This window comes from Xenopus laevis, chromosome 2L, assembly GCF_017654675.1.
Source record: "Xenopus laevis strain J_2021 chromosome 2L, Xenopus_laevis_v10.1, whole genome shotgun sequence".
Classification (NCBI taxonomy): domain Eukaryota; kingdom Metazoa; phylum Chordata; class Amphibia; order Anura; family Pipidae; genus Xenopus; species Xenopus laevis.
The window spans coordinates 87,956,028-87,970,216 of NC_054373.1; positions in this window are offsets into that span (position 1 = coordinate 87,956,028).

Here is a 14,189-nt window from a genome sequence, read left to right on the forward strand (position 1 = left end):
ACCAAATTGGAATTATAAATATATATGTATATATATATATATATATATATATATATATATACACACTGTATATATTTGTACCTCCACAGACCGCACTCTCCTAAAGTAGTGCGCACAATTTCCGTTTTTAGATATATACATATATATTAAGCTGTATATATATATATATATATATATTTATATATATATATATATATATATATATATATATATATATATATATATATATATATATATATATATATACAGTATATATATCAGTAAACATTGCCATTTTACATTGTTGCCTAGAGCCACCATTTTGTGATGGTCTGTGTGCTTCCTCAGAGATCGCCTGACAGGAAATAATAAAGCTCTAACTGTAACATTAAGAAGTGTAGGAATAAAAGGAAGAGTTCAGTCAATTGATTGGCTAATGTAACCAAGCAAGTATCGGTATTCTTGATTTGTGTGCGTGCCCCGTGAATTGTACAAGCCAGGGAGCGGCTCATAGAACTTAAAATGGCAAATTTCTATTTAGGATTAGCCAACTGCACTTACTAATAAAAAAGTATATTTTTATGGAAACTGTTTGTTTAGATGAAGCAGTGCTATACATTTGGTTTGTGTTAAGCATTACATTTTTATAGAGACCTGCAATGTTCAGAAGTATAGTTTTCCATTAAAATTTTCTTTTAAAGCAAATTTATGTATTTTTTAAAGAAAACTAAATTGTAAAAATGCATATAACTAAAAATGCCAAATTTTATATAATGACCTTATTGCATCAGCCTAAAGTTTCAGCTTCTCAATAGCAGCAATGATCCAGGATTTCACACCTGTCACAGGGGGTTATCATCTTGGAAAGTGTCTGCGACACTCACATGCTCAGTGGGCTCTGAGCAGCTCTTGAAAAGCTAAGCTTAGGGGTCGTTGCAAATTATCAAGCAGAGAATGAGGTTGTCTTGTAATATAAGCTGATGCTACAGGGCTGATTATTAAATTCTGATGCTAGTTCCACTGGTTTCTGTGCTACCATGAAATAATTATCTGGATTAATTACTAATCAGCCTTATATTAAGACATTTGTATTTTATGTGCACTCAGTAAGTGACAGCAGCACAGAGCATGTGCATTGAATCATCAGAAATGAAGATGGGGGCTACTGGGGCATCTTCAGTGGCACAGATCTTTACTGTATTTATTGTAGCCTACTTCTTTAGTTAAGCTTTAGTTCTCCTTTAATAATGGTGTTCGGGCAGCTATCTCAGTTCATTATGCATGAACCTGTGCCGGCACAGCAACATGCCAAGTCCTTGCAGGCCTATATTACACAGCTTCTACTGTTTCTCCCTCTGGCCACTACTTTCATACCTACCACTAGGTGACCCATGGAAGGTATAGACTTCCTTAACATAATCATATGTATACATATGTGCACAAGCTATGAATAGTGAAATACCCTATGAAAAAAATTACCAGCTTTGAAATCTTGACAACTACTACCTATGGGACACAAAAAATTTAATTTGGCAAAAAGCCAGAAAAATTCAAAAATTGTTCAATTGTTTTTTTCATCAATTGTTGCCCAAACAAGGATGGGATACATAATATATCTGCCTCTTAATATAAGAAACATATATTACGGATATCATTTTTTACAGGTGCAGAATTAAAAATGTGTCTTATGTGACTTTTTACTTTATTATGGGGAAATGACTGCATATTTTCATTTTTACAATTTTGGCTGCACCATATGTACAGCAATATTAATTTCAAAGTACGATATGAACAGCACCACAATTGTAATTGAAGTTAAAATGCCTTTATTGCTCAAGTGACGGGCATTACCCGCAACGTTTCAGGCCTCATTTGGCCCTTTTTCAAGCTCAAGGGGCTTGAGCTTGAAAAAGGGCCAAATGAGGCCTGAAACGTTGCGGTAATGCCCGTCACTTGAGCAATAAAGGCATTTTAACTTCAATTACAATTGTGGTGCTGTTCATATCGTACTTTGACTGCATTTGCTGGTGGAAAGTGGCCACTGGAGAACCTGCACCCATCCAAAGAAAAGTAAGAAGATTTAATAAGGTTGTGCTGACTATTTTTGTTTGCATACAGCAATATTAATTTGCCTAATTTTTATAATTAGCATATGTGTGCATTATATGTGTGTGTGGGTTGACACCTGCATATTACGACAAACATTAAGGCTTGGCTGAATTATGAATGGCTTTTTCTTAGGTTAGCTTTACAGTGTATGAGGTTATTGTTGATGTATATATATATATATATATATATATATATATATATATATATATATATATATATATATATATATATATATAAAACAAACAAGGGAAAGTTGTGCTCACCACTATTTTTGACCACAAAATACATATAGAAAAATACAAGAGTCCTCTGCACTCAACCCATTATCAATATATTTAAGACAGAGACATTTTGTGCATACTGCTACTGAAAATGCCTTACCCTTTAAACAACACAGGGATTGTTTGTCCATATATTGCAATATATTTAAGCTGGCCAACTACGTCAAAGTCATCCCATATCTGGCCAGTCCTATGCTCAATTTTCATCTGATTCATTAAGAATTCTATTGCTTCATTATACATTTTACAATGGGACTAGGTTTTACCTGCAACTTAACTTGCTGCTTTCAAAGTAAACCTCCATACTTGGCTGCCCTTTTATTAGACACCAGTGGGATCACCTGACTATAGCTGGGAAGGGTGGGAGCTACAACATGGAGCTGTATATATATATATATATATATATATATATATATATATATATATATATATATATATATATATATATATATATATATATATATATATATATAAAAATACAGTAGATATTTAGAAGAAGGAAACTAACCATTCCTGTAAAAGCTCCTAAAGATTACTTTTAGCAGAACACTCTACTTATAAAGTATTGCATCTGGTAAGCACCTGCATAATACAGAATACAGGCTTTGCAACATCCACTGGGCCATTTAATCCATCAAACACACCAAGCCTTTTTATTGATAAGAGAGTTTCCATATGCTTCACAGATATCATTTCAGCAATCTTCACTTATTGAAGAGCCAGATAACAAAGTGTCTTGTTTTGCCTTTCTGCTAGAATTAAAACATTTCCTTCCAAAAGCAGGAAACACAATTTAAGGCGTCAAGATTCAAAGCACAGATGTCTTATATCAATGACATTTACAACCCTAGGACAAAGTGCTACAGATTGCATCTTCTTAATTCTGCCACCTTTTAAGACACATACCCCCTGAAGGGAAGACTGGAGCTCAATGGACCAAAGACAAGCTGGCCTTGTTAGATAGGAATTCATATAAGCATTTCTTACCTTAGGGGCTACAAACATGTCCTATGGATCTTTCTTATCTAAGGACAGGATTTTTGCTGCTGTGTTGAATTTGCCCGTCCCGCAGCAGTCTCATTCATTTAATCACTACCCTACCAGCTCCCTGAGCCATAGCTATTGTATATAAAATCAATTCTGTCAAAAGCTTTCAAGGACACTTTGCACTTCCAGTGCTAAATAAAAATCAGATTTTTATCTCTTCCAAAAAAAAAGAGAAAGTTATCATTTTAGCAACCTTTGCTCACAGCCGCTTTAGAAAGAGAATAATTAATCTCCATTTAGTGCTACAGTGCAGGTGCTATTATGGGTAGTATATACCTAGTAGTAATTTACTACACCTGTCATGTCCCATGGAGAACAACCTTATGTAGCTTAAAGGGGACTTGTCACCCTAAGAAATAATTCCAAATCCTATTTTATGATGTTAGTCAAGCAAAATAAACTTCACTTACACTATATGAATTATTTAAATCTTGATTCTCTCATTCTTGGAATTCACAATCACATCAAGCAGGTAGCTGCCATTTTGTGGACATTGTTACTGAGACAAGCTTTGCATCATCCCAAACTCTTGTTTATGCACCAAAATGGGGACCTGATTCCTATGCCTATGCACTGGCTACACAATTAGATGGTGAGGAGGGAGAGGGAATGTGGATTATGCAGATATCTAGGTAGTGGTGGATGGAAAGTGAAAGTAATTGCCTGCCCTGCCTCTATACATATATATACATATATATACATATATATATATATATATATATATATATATATATATATATATATATATATATATAAGGGGCAAGCATTTATATATATATATAGAAGAGGGGGCAAGCAATATACAGTATGATTGACAGCTGAGAATTTTAGATGAGTTTATAACAGGTATGGATGCTTTAATTTAAAAGGACATTTAGAGGCCCATTTATCAAAGATCGAATTTCGAATTCATGTGAATTTTTTTTTCTTCGAACATAGTCATATGAAAAAGTTTAAGAACCCCTTTTAATTCTTTGGAATTTTGTTTATCCTTGGCTGAGCTTTCAAATTAGCAACTTCCTTCTAATATATAACATGCCTTAGGGAAACAATAGTTTTTAGGCAGTGACATAAAGTGTATTGGATTAACAGAAAATATGCAATATACATCGTAACAAAATTAGACAGGTGCATAAATGTGGGCACCCCAACAGAGATATTAAATAAATACTTAGTTGAGCCTCCTTTTGCAAATGTAACAGCCTCTAGACGCCTCCTATAGCCTTTGATGAGTCTCTGGATGGCGGTATATTATTCGTCCATACAAAATCTTTCCAGTTCTGTTAAATTTGTGACAGCCATTGGCATTCCAAAATATTGTACTTCTCTCTCTGTCTTAATGCCTTTGTACATTTCGAAGTGTGTTTAGGGTCATTGTCTTGTTGGAATATCCAACCTCTGTGTAACTTCAACTTTGTGACTGATGTTTGAACATTATACTGAAGAATTTGGTGATATTGGGTTGAATTCATCCGACCCTCGACTTGAACTAGCCACACAGCCCCACAGCATGATGGAACCTCCACCAAATTTGACAGTAGATAGCAGGTGTTTTTCTTGGAATGCAGTGTTCTTCTTCTGCCATGGAAAGCACATTTTGTTGAAAGTGGAGTAAATTATTAAGCAGGCTGAGAGGGGTTCCCAAACTTTTTCATATGACTGTACTCACAATTTGACTGGAAGGTTATTTAAGAAAAAATGTGAAAGTCTGATATTCGAATGAATGGTTCAGACTCAAAAATTCTAATTGTATTCAATTCTTACAAAAAAAACCTTGAATGTCAGGAAGGCTATTAACATCTCCAAATGGCTCAATGGACCTCCGCCATTGACTTGTACATGAACTCGGCAGGTTTTAGGCAACGAATATTCGAAGATCGAACAGAAGATCGAGAGATGTGATAAATCTCACATTTGAATTAACATTAACATTGGGGTATTAAAATTTGAATGTGTGAATTTTGGAACTCGAATATACAAATTTACTATTCGACCCTTGATAAATCTGCCCCTGAGTGTTTGCAGAATGAATTCCAGTCACAGGAATTTCCTTGCAGCAATAACCCCATTTAGTAACAGTAGAACTGTCCAATAAATGAAATGAGCAGTCACTCTTTTAAACAGCTGTATCTTTCAGGAAATGTGTAGGAAAGTAAGCAGACCCCAAGTTACTTATCATTGATGCCTTTCACTTAACAGGAGCCACTTTGTAGGGGATTTAGTCAAAGTTAAAGAGCTGGTTCACCTTTAAGTTAATTTGAAGCATGTTATAGAATGGTAAATTCTAAGCAACTTTTAACTTTTTCTACCTGTATAGTTTTTGAATTGACTTCTAACTCTTTCCAGCTTTCAAATGGGGGAAGGTCATGGATCCCATCTAAAAACAAATGCTCTGTAAGGCTACAAAATTATTGTTATTGCTATTTTCTATTACTCATCTTTCTATTCAGGCCTCTCCTATTCATGTCAGTGCATGCCCAAGCAACCAGATTGCTGAAATTGCAAACTGGAGAGCAGCTGATTAAAAATCTATATAATACACAAAAGCCATGAATATCTTAATATACAATTATATCCTTATAAACCGTGAGTTCTGATGTAATTTCTGTCACATGATTTGATGTATTATAATAAATTTAGTACCCCCAGTTTCAGGATTGAGGATATTACAAGTTACCTCAGAGTTCCATGACCGGCCTTGTGTTTTTATATGGTCATGAAACTCCTTGGTACTTATAATATCCTTATATTTTACAAGAGGGGGTACTTTATTCACTATATATAACAAATTGCAAATTGTCTCAGAATATCACTCTCTACATCATAATTCAAGTTAATTTTAAATTGAACAACCCCTTTAAATCCAGAAATTCAGATTTTTCTACTTTATAAAACAGACAGCTAAATTATAGTTACTATAGAGTCTAGAGACAAAATGAGTTACCATTACTATATTTTGTGTCTTTATTACAAAGCTGTTTAATGTAAAGGTCCATTACTTTCCAATAAATAGGATTCAGTCAGGATAAACACTATCCGCAAACTGTGCCTTTGGTTATTTTCACTTGCTAAGTCAACAATAACTATTTTCTTCTCAGACACAGATTATAGTATGAGGAGGATAATTGTTTGCCAAGAGCACCATCTGCAGGACAAACTAAGTCTCCTCTTGCTTTTGGAAAGTGAAATGTGTGTTCATTTTTCTCAATGTGCCGCTAAATGCACATTACCTGGGAATTATAGTCTAGTGCACTAAACTAACATTTATTCAAATTAATGTAGATTAAAAAGTTGCTCAACAGCAAAATCATATTTTAACACACTTAGGGGCAGATTTATTAAGGTTCGAGTTGTGTTTTCTACAAAATTCAAGTTGAATTTTGTGGTCAAACATTTTTGGGTTAAAAAAATCTAGTATTCGTTGCGATTTATCATACTCCGACCTTGGAAATCTGAAAATACACCATCTAAAACCTGTCAAGGTCAATGGCAGAGGTCCCTTGCACCATTTGAAGATGTTAATAGCCTTCATGATGTTCAGGTTTTTTTCAGAGGGTTTTGCCCGAAAAGTCAATCAATTGAGTTTTTTCCTGCAATCTCGATGATTTGAGTTTTTTTATTAAAAATTATAAACCATTCATGTTGTGAGTTCATTCAAGGTATATAAAACGCAAAAATCCAACCTTTGAAAAATAACCCTGTACATACTAAAGAACACTTGCATATCTTTTGTGAGACAAATGAGAAATGCCACTAATAACTGCACAAAAGACAATCATAGTTAAAGTGATACATATAAAGGAACGGACCTTGGATTGTTTAGAAAGCATTGCTCATTATTTTCCTGATGAAATTAAGACAAGGAAACCAATGTTCTCTATCAATATATTTATGTGCAGTTTATGACATAATCTACTTTTTAACCTTCCTGGGGTGATGTGAGCAGGAAAAATAATAATTGTGTCCTGATTTATATGGAATTAAAAAAAAAAATGTAGGCAATAAGAAAAATACTGTTCAGAACCTGTGAGTAGAGAATGACAAGAAAGAGCACTCTCTGGATTAATGAAATAGCCAGCAAGGCATATAAAAGCATGGGATCAAAAAACTACAACAAAACCTTTTTTCTCTGTCGTCTTAGGGGGACACAGGGAACCATGGGGTTAAGCTCCATCCTCCAGGAGGCAGGACACTTGAATAATTAAATAAGGGGCGTGCCCATCAGGCTTTACCCCATACACTGTACATTCCTCTTCAGTTTTTTAAGTGTCCTGCTCCCGGGAGGATGGACCGTCGCATGTCTCTACGTTCAGTCTTGAGCTGATACCCGGGGTGAGGCCGGAAAAGCAGGGTTACCTGTTTTCATAGAGGCAGCCCCCTACGAGGAGCAACACACCGGGGTCAACAATAGCATTAGCTAAGACCACCTAGACGTTGCCTGCCTGAATGTCTCAGAGCAGAGGGTCTGGCCGGTGTGGGGGGGGTAAGTGGCACAATGTCTGCACTGTAGCAGGTCTGTCTGCCGTAAGAGTTCTTAGGAACTATCCCTCTCCCCCCCCCTCTCTTTACCCTAGTCCTCCCTCCTGTGTATTAGCTCTCTCTGCATGGCTATCATTGGGCCTGCATTGGCTCCTACCTGGTCCGTTTTTTGTTCCCTGTAAAATAGGGCAGCTCCTAGGATGTGCGCTGTAGCAGGCGCATTGAGGCAGGCTGCTGGAAGGGGGGATGCCGGTGCAGGCTGCGACGCTGCTGGCAGCCATCTCCGTGTTGCGCAGGAAGTGGAACGCATTGCGTTCCATCTCCAGTCTGTTCGGCGGCCATCTTGGTTTGGCGCGAACCGGAGCGCATGTGCGCAATGGGCGCGCACGCAATGGAACGCATATGCGTTCCAGCGGCCATTTTGAGTCACGGAAAGCATAGCAGCAGCAGCACAGAGCAGCTGAGAGAGAGAGAGACAGAAGTGACTTCAGCTTAAAGTCTCATAGGTGTTATCAGGCAGTACCCAATACACTCTACCTTTCCTTATGGCAGAAGGTAAGTCAGTGGGACTGTTCACGAGGGCTGGACGGAAGGGGTCCTTAACAGCACAGGTGATTTACCTAGCTTGTTCTGTATGCCAACAAAAAATTCCAGGGGGACAGGGGGAGCCGCTGTGCAGGTCCTGCAACAAGGGGCAGGGGGAAACCACTGCTTCAGGGGGGCTTCCAGCAGAAGCAACTGGGGTAACAGCTATGTCCCAGGAAGACTTAGGAGCGGCAGCAGAGCCTCCTGCGCCCCTATGGGCAGTACAGCTCTCACAGTCATTGGCAGCGCTACAAGGTTTACCTGCTATTGCGGAGAATCTAGGCAAAACACTAGTGAGGCTAAACCACAGGACTAGTGGCAAACGTAGACGAATGGAGGATGCTAGTGTGGATGTTAGGAATCCTAATGCGTCTGACGACTAATCTCCTGAGCTGCTTTCATCTCAGTCAGAGGGGGAAATTGAGTCCCCTGGGTCTGTCTCTGCTGATGAGGAAGAGATTCAGGATGAAGGAAAGGATCGTGACAGTCTACATGACATAGACGGCATAATCAAAGGGGTTCTTGAGGTGCTTAATATTTCTCAGAAGCCTAAACACACTGCAGAAGCGTCAAACTTATTCAAGAGACAACACAAATCTTCTGTTTGCTTTCCGGAGAATGACCAACTCCAAAGTTTGATTCAGAACGAGTGGGACTCACCTGAACACAAATTTCAGACGAATAAAAAGTTTAATAAACTATATCCATTTCCTAAGGAACTAGTGAATGTTTGGTCTAACCCACCAGTAGTTGATGCTCCTGTGTCTAGACTTTCAAAGTCCACCACACTGCCAGTCACCGATGCAGCAGCTTTTAAAGATTCCTCAGACAGACGGCTGGAGGGGTTTTTACGTGCAATTTACTCATCTGCAGGTTCGACGCTGCGTCCATGTCTGGCGTCAGTATGGGTGTCCAGGGCTGTTCAGGCATGGTCAGAAGCTCTGGTTAAAGACATTCAGAGTGGTACCTCGCGACAGGAGCTGTTAGAATCGGCACAGGCTATTGCTGAGGCATCTAGCTATCTTTGTGATGCCACTCTGGATACTTCACAAGTCACGGCCCGGACGTCGGCCTTGTCCGTTGCGGCACGCAGAACTTTATGGCTCAAGAATTGGTCGGCGGATGTCAGCTCCAAGAAGTCGCTGACTTCGCTTCCCTTTAAGGGGCAAAGACTGTTCGGGGAGGAGTTAGAGAAAATTATCTCCCAAGCGACGGGGGGTAAGAGTACCTTCCTACCGCAGGCCAGAAGTAGAGCAACCACCTCAAATAGAAGGGGAAAAATTTTTCGTGGCCAAAGTGGCAGATTTAATAGACGAAGCAACTCCCCACAGCGATCTCACTTTCGGTCAAAGACGGGAGACAAAAGTCGGTCCACATGGAAGACCAACAGGCCACACATCAAACCCACAGGAGAGAAGCCCGCCTCAGCCTGACGGGGCACTCCCTCCGGAATCGTTGGAAAAAATAGGGGGCAAGTTACTTCGATTCCGGGAGGAATGGATACATCATTCTTCGGATGTATGGGTAAAAGAAATTGTGACAGAAGGATATCACCTAGATTTCAAAACCATGCCCCCCAAATGATTTTTCATGTCCAGGGTTCCTCACAGTCCGCAGAAGGCACTAGCTTTCCTAGAATGTGTAGAAAGACTGGAGCGGTCCGGAGTAATCAGTCCAGTACCACCTACGGAGAGATTCTCAGGTTTCTACTCAAACCTTTTTACAGTGCCAAAGAGGGATGAATCGGTCAGACCAGTGCTCGATCTCAAGGGTCTCAACAAATTCATCCGATCGGTAAAGTTCAAGATGGAAACATTGAGATCAGTCATTCGGGGGATGGAACAGGGGCAACTGTTGATGTCCCTGGATATAAAGGATGCATACCTTCATGTCCCGATATGGCCGCCCCATCATCGTTATTTACGTTTTGCCTTCAAGAACAAGCACTTCCAATTTGTGGCACTTCCGTTCGGTCTGTCGTCCACCCCCAGAGTCTTTACAAAGTTGATGGCAGCAACAGCGGCCACTTTAAGGCTACAGGGGATTTCAGTAACACCTTATCTGGACGATCTCCTTCTAAAAGCCAGTTCAGTGATGAGGGCCAAAGAGGACCTGAACAAGGCGGTGCGATTACTCCAGAGCTTCGGATGGACTGTCAACTGGTCCAAGTCCAACACGGAGCCCAGTCACAGAATGATGTTTCTAGGCCTGGAGTTAGATACGATAGAGCAAACTGTGAGCTTACCCACAGACAAGCAGACCAGAATCAGAGATCAAGTCCGCTACTTAATCACCAGTCAAACCACGACGATACACAAAGCAATGCAAGTGTTGGGAACAATGGTATCAGCCATAGAAGCAGTTCCATTTGCACAAATACACCTGCGACCTCTTCAAGCCAGTATCCTAGCAACATGGAAAGGGGGATCTCTTTCTCGACTCCTGTCGCTGTCGCAGCAGACAAGGACGGCACTTCAATGGTGGTTGAGCCCCGAGAACCTAGCCAGGGGTCAATCATGGGCAATTCCGGAATGGGTGGTGATATCCACGGATGCCAGCCTCCAGGGATGGGGGGCGACATGGGACAAGCAGTCAGCACAAGGTCGATGGTCTCCGGAGGAAGCCAGACTACCAATAAACATTCTGGAACTGAGAGCAGTGAAGCTGGCCCTAATTCAATGGGAAGATCATCTCAGAGCATGCCCAATACGCATTCAAAGCGACAACGCGACAACAGTGGCGTACATAAATCGTCAGGGAGGAACAAGAAGTCGGGCCGCGCTGACGGAAGCCAGGCAGATTCTGCTCTGGGCAGAAATCAATTCAGTAAAGTTGTCTGCAATACATATTCCGGGAGTGTCCAACACAAAAGCGGACTTTCTCAGTCGGAATCAGCTGGACCCCGGGGAATGGGAACTACATCCAGAGACATTCCAAGAGCTTGTAGATCAATGGGGGACTCCCAGCATAGATCTAATGGCATCAAGAGACAATCGAAAAGTAACAAGGTTTTTCGCCCGCTGCAGAGACCCATTAGCAGTGGGGGTGGATGCCATGATGCAGCACTGGCAGTTCAACCTCGCAAATGTCTTTCCGCCGCTCCCCATGCTGCCAAGGGTTCTGAAGAAGATCAAGCAATCTCTATCAACAGTAATAACAGTGGCCCCATACTGGCCTCGGAGAACTTGGTTCACCGACCTGCAGGAGATGTCCGTAGCGCAACCACTTCGGCTAAAATGCAGGCCAGACCTGCTTCAGCAGGGTCCCATAGCTCACCACAACCCGGGTCTCTTCGCTTTGACGGGATGGCTATTGAGAGGTCCGTTTGGCAGAGACAAGGATTAGATGAGAAGGTCATAACCACTATGCTGAAGGCTCGAAAAGCTTCATCGGCCAAGTCATATCACAGGTTTTGGCAGTCCTACTCCAAGTGGTGCGAAGAATCACATTTTCCGTTTCTGGAACTGCAATTGCCTAGGATATTATCCTTTCTACAACAGGGGCTACAACTGGGTCTCAAGCTCAGTTCTCTTAAAGTCCAGGTGTCGGCCCTGTCAATTCTGTTTCAATCTTGTTTAGCGAATGAAGACTTGATCCGCACGTTTCTACAAGGAGTAGCTCATATCATGCCGCCTTTCAAGCCACCGGTTGCTAGCTGGGACCTCAATGTAGTGCTGGAGGCATTGCTGGATCCTCCATTTGAGCCAATGCATGCAATATCTGATACATGGATAACCTACAAGGTGGTGTTTCTAGTAGCAATATCATCGACTAGAAGAGTGTCTGAGATTAGCGCCCTGTCGTGTGTTCCTCCTTACCTAATTTTCCACAAGGATAAGGCCGTTCTCCGCACGATTCCTGAATTTCTACCCAAGGTAGTATCGGCGTTTCATGTAAACCAAGAAATTGTTCTTCGGTCTCTATGCCCAGACCCTAAGAATGATAAGGAACGTAGAATCCATAATCTGGATGTTGTTAGAGCACTAAGATGGTATGTGGAACGATCAAAACCTTTCCGAAAGTCTCAAGCTCTGTTCGTCATCCCATCCGGCCCCCGTCGGGGTCAGGCAGCTTCCAAGTCGACTATATCAAGGTGGATTAGAGAATCCATAAAACAAGCATATTCCGCAAAGGGAAGATCACCGCCTGAAGGACCAGAGCGGTGGGAGCCTCCTGGGCATGGCGAAACTCTGCTTCCTTGGAACAGATCTGTAGGGCGGCTACCTGGTCCTCCGCTCACACATTCTCTAAATTTTACAAAGTCGATACATTTTCTTCCGCCGAGGCTGCCCTCGGACGTAAGGTGTTGCAGTCAGTGATTTCCTAACTCTGCAACCACGTACTTTACTGTTAGCTCGTTCCCACCCTGCTGTTTGGGACTGCTTTGTTAAGTCCCCATGGTTCCCTGTGTCCCCCTAAGACGACAGAGAAAACAGGATTTTTTGATACTCACCGTTAAATCTGTTTCTCTGTAGTCATAAGGGGGACACAGGGCTTCCCGCCCTTGACGAGCTTTGACCGGTTTGGTCGAGTTTTTGTTCAGTTTCACTGGTTACTTTCTGCCTATTAGGAGAGTTTTTTGAAGTTAACTACGATAGCAGCTTTTGGAACAAACTGAAGAGGAATGTACAGTGTATGGGGTAAAGCCTGATGGGCACGCCCCTTATTTAATTATTCAAGTGTCCTGCCTCCTGGAGGATGGAGCTTAACCCCATGGTTCCCTGTGTCCCCCTTATGACTACAGAGAAACAGATTTAACGGTGAGTATCAAAAAATCCTGTTTTCTGGAGTTCTAGCTTAAGTAAAATCCATCTGCTAATTGGTAGATAAGGTTTCTGCAGGAAAGCAATGTCAGGCCCAGGAAGCAAAACACAGACCAGACGGGCCGATTAAAGCTGCTGACAGACCCGTGTGTTGGGCCCTCTGACGGGCTTTCCCGATCTATATCTGGCCGAAAGTCAGCCAGATGTCGATCGGGCAGGGTTAAAAATCCCGCCGGATTGTAGACCGAATATGAAAGTCTACACATTCTGTAAAGCAAGAATCACTCACCTTTACCTGTGAGACACATTTAAATATAAAAAAAGTTGTGAAGCATGAAAAATGTTCCTTGGGGTGTCCAATAAGGGCTGCAATTCCCTATGTGGAATGGCAGACTATATTTTTGGCAGTGCCAACTTGCCTCCAAGCCAAGAGTTCAAAAATAAGCAACTGCTTTAAAGGAACAGTTCAGTGTAAAAATAATTACTGGGTAAATAGATAGGCTGTGCACGATAAAAAATGTTTCAAATATAGTTAGTTAGGCAAAAATGTAATCTATAAAAGGCTGAGTCAGTGAATGTTTAGTATAACATAACACTACTTCCTGCTTTTCAGCTCTCTAACTGAGTTAGCCAGTGACTTTAAGTGCTCTTACACATGGGCAGTTTTACCTGCGCTCCCCTGCATTGTGACTTCTTCCGTTCAGCCGCAGGGTAGTGCAGGAGTAGACGCACTCAATTATTGTGAAGGGGGCTGTACTCACACAGACGGATGTATGCACCAAACACATGCGTCTGTGTTAGTACAGCCCCCTGGACAATAATTGAGTGGATCTACTCCTGCACTCCCCTGTGGCTGAACGTAAGAAAGCGCAATGCAGGGAAACGCAGGTAAAACCGCACGTTTGTAAGAGCTCTAAGGAGGGCCACATGGGACATAACTGCTTAG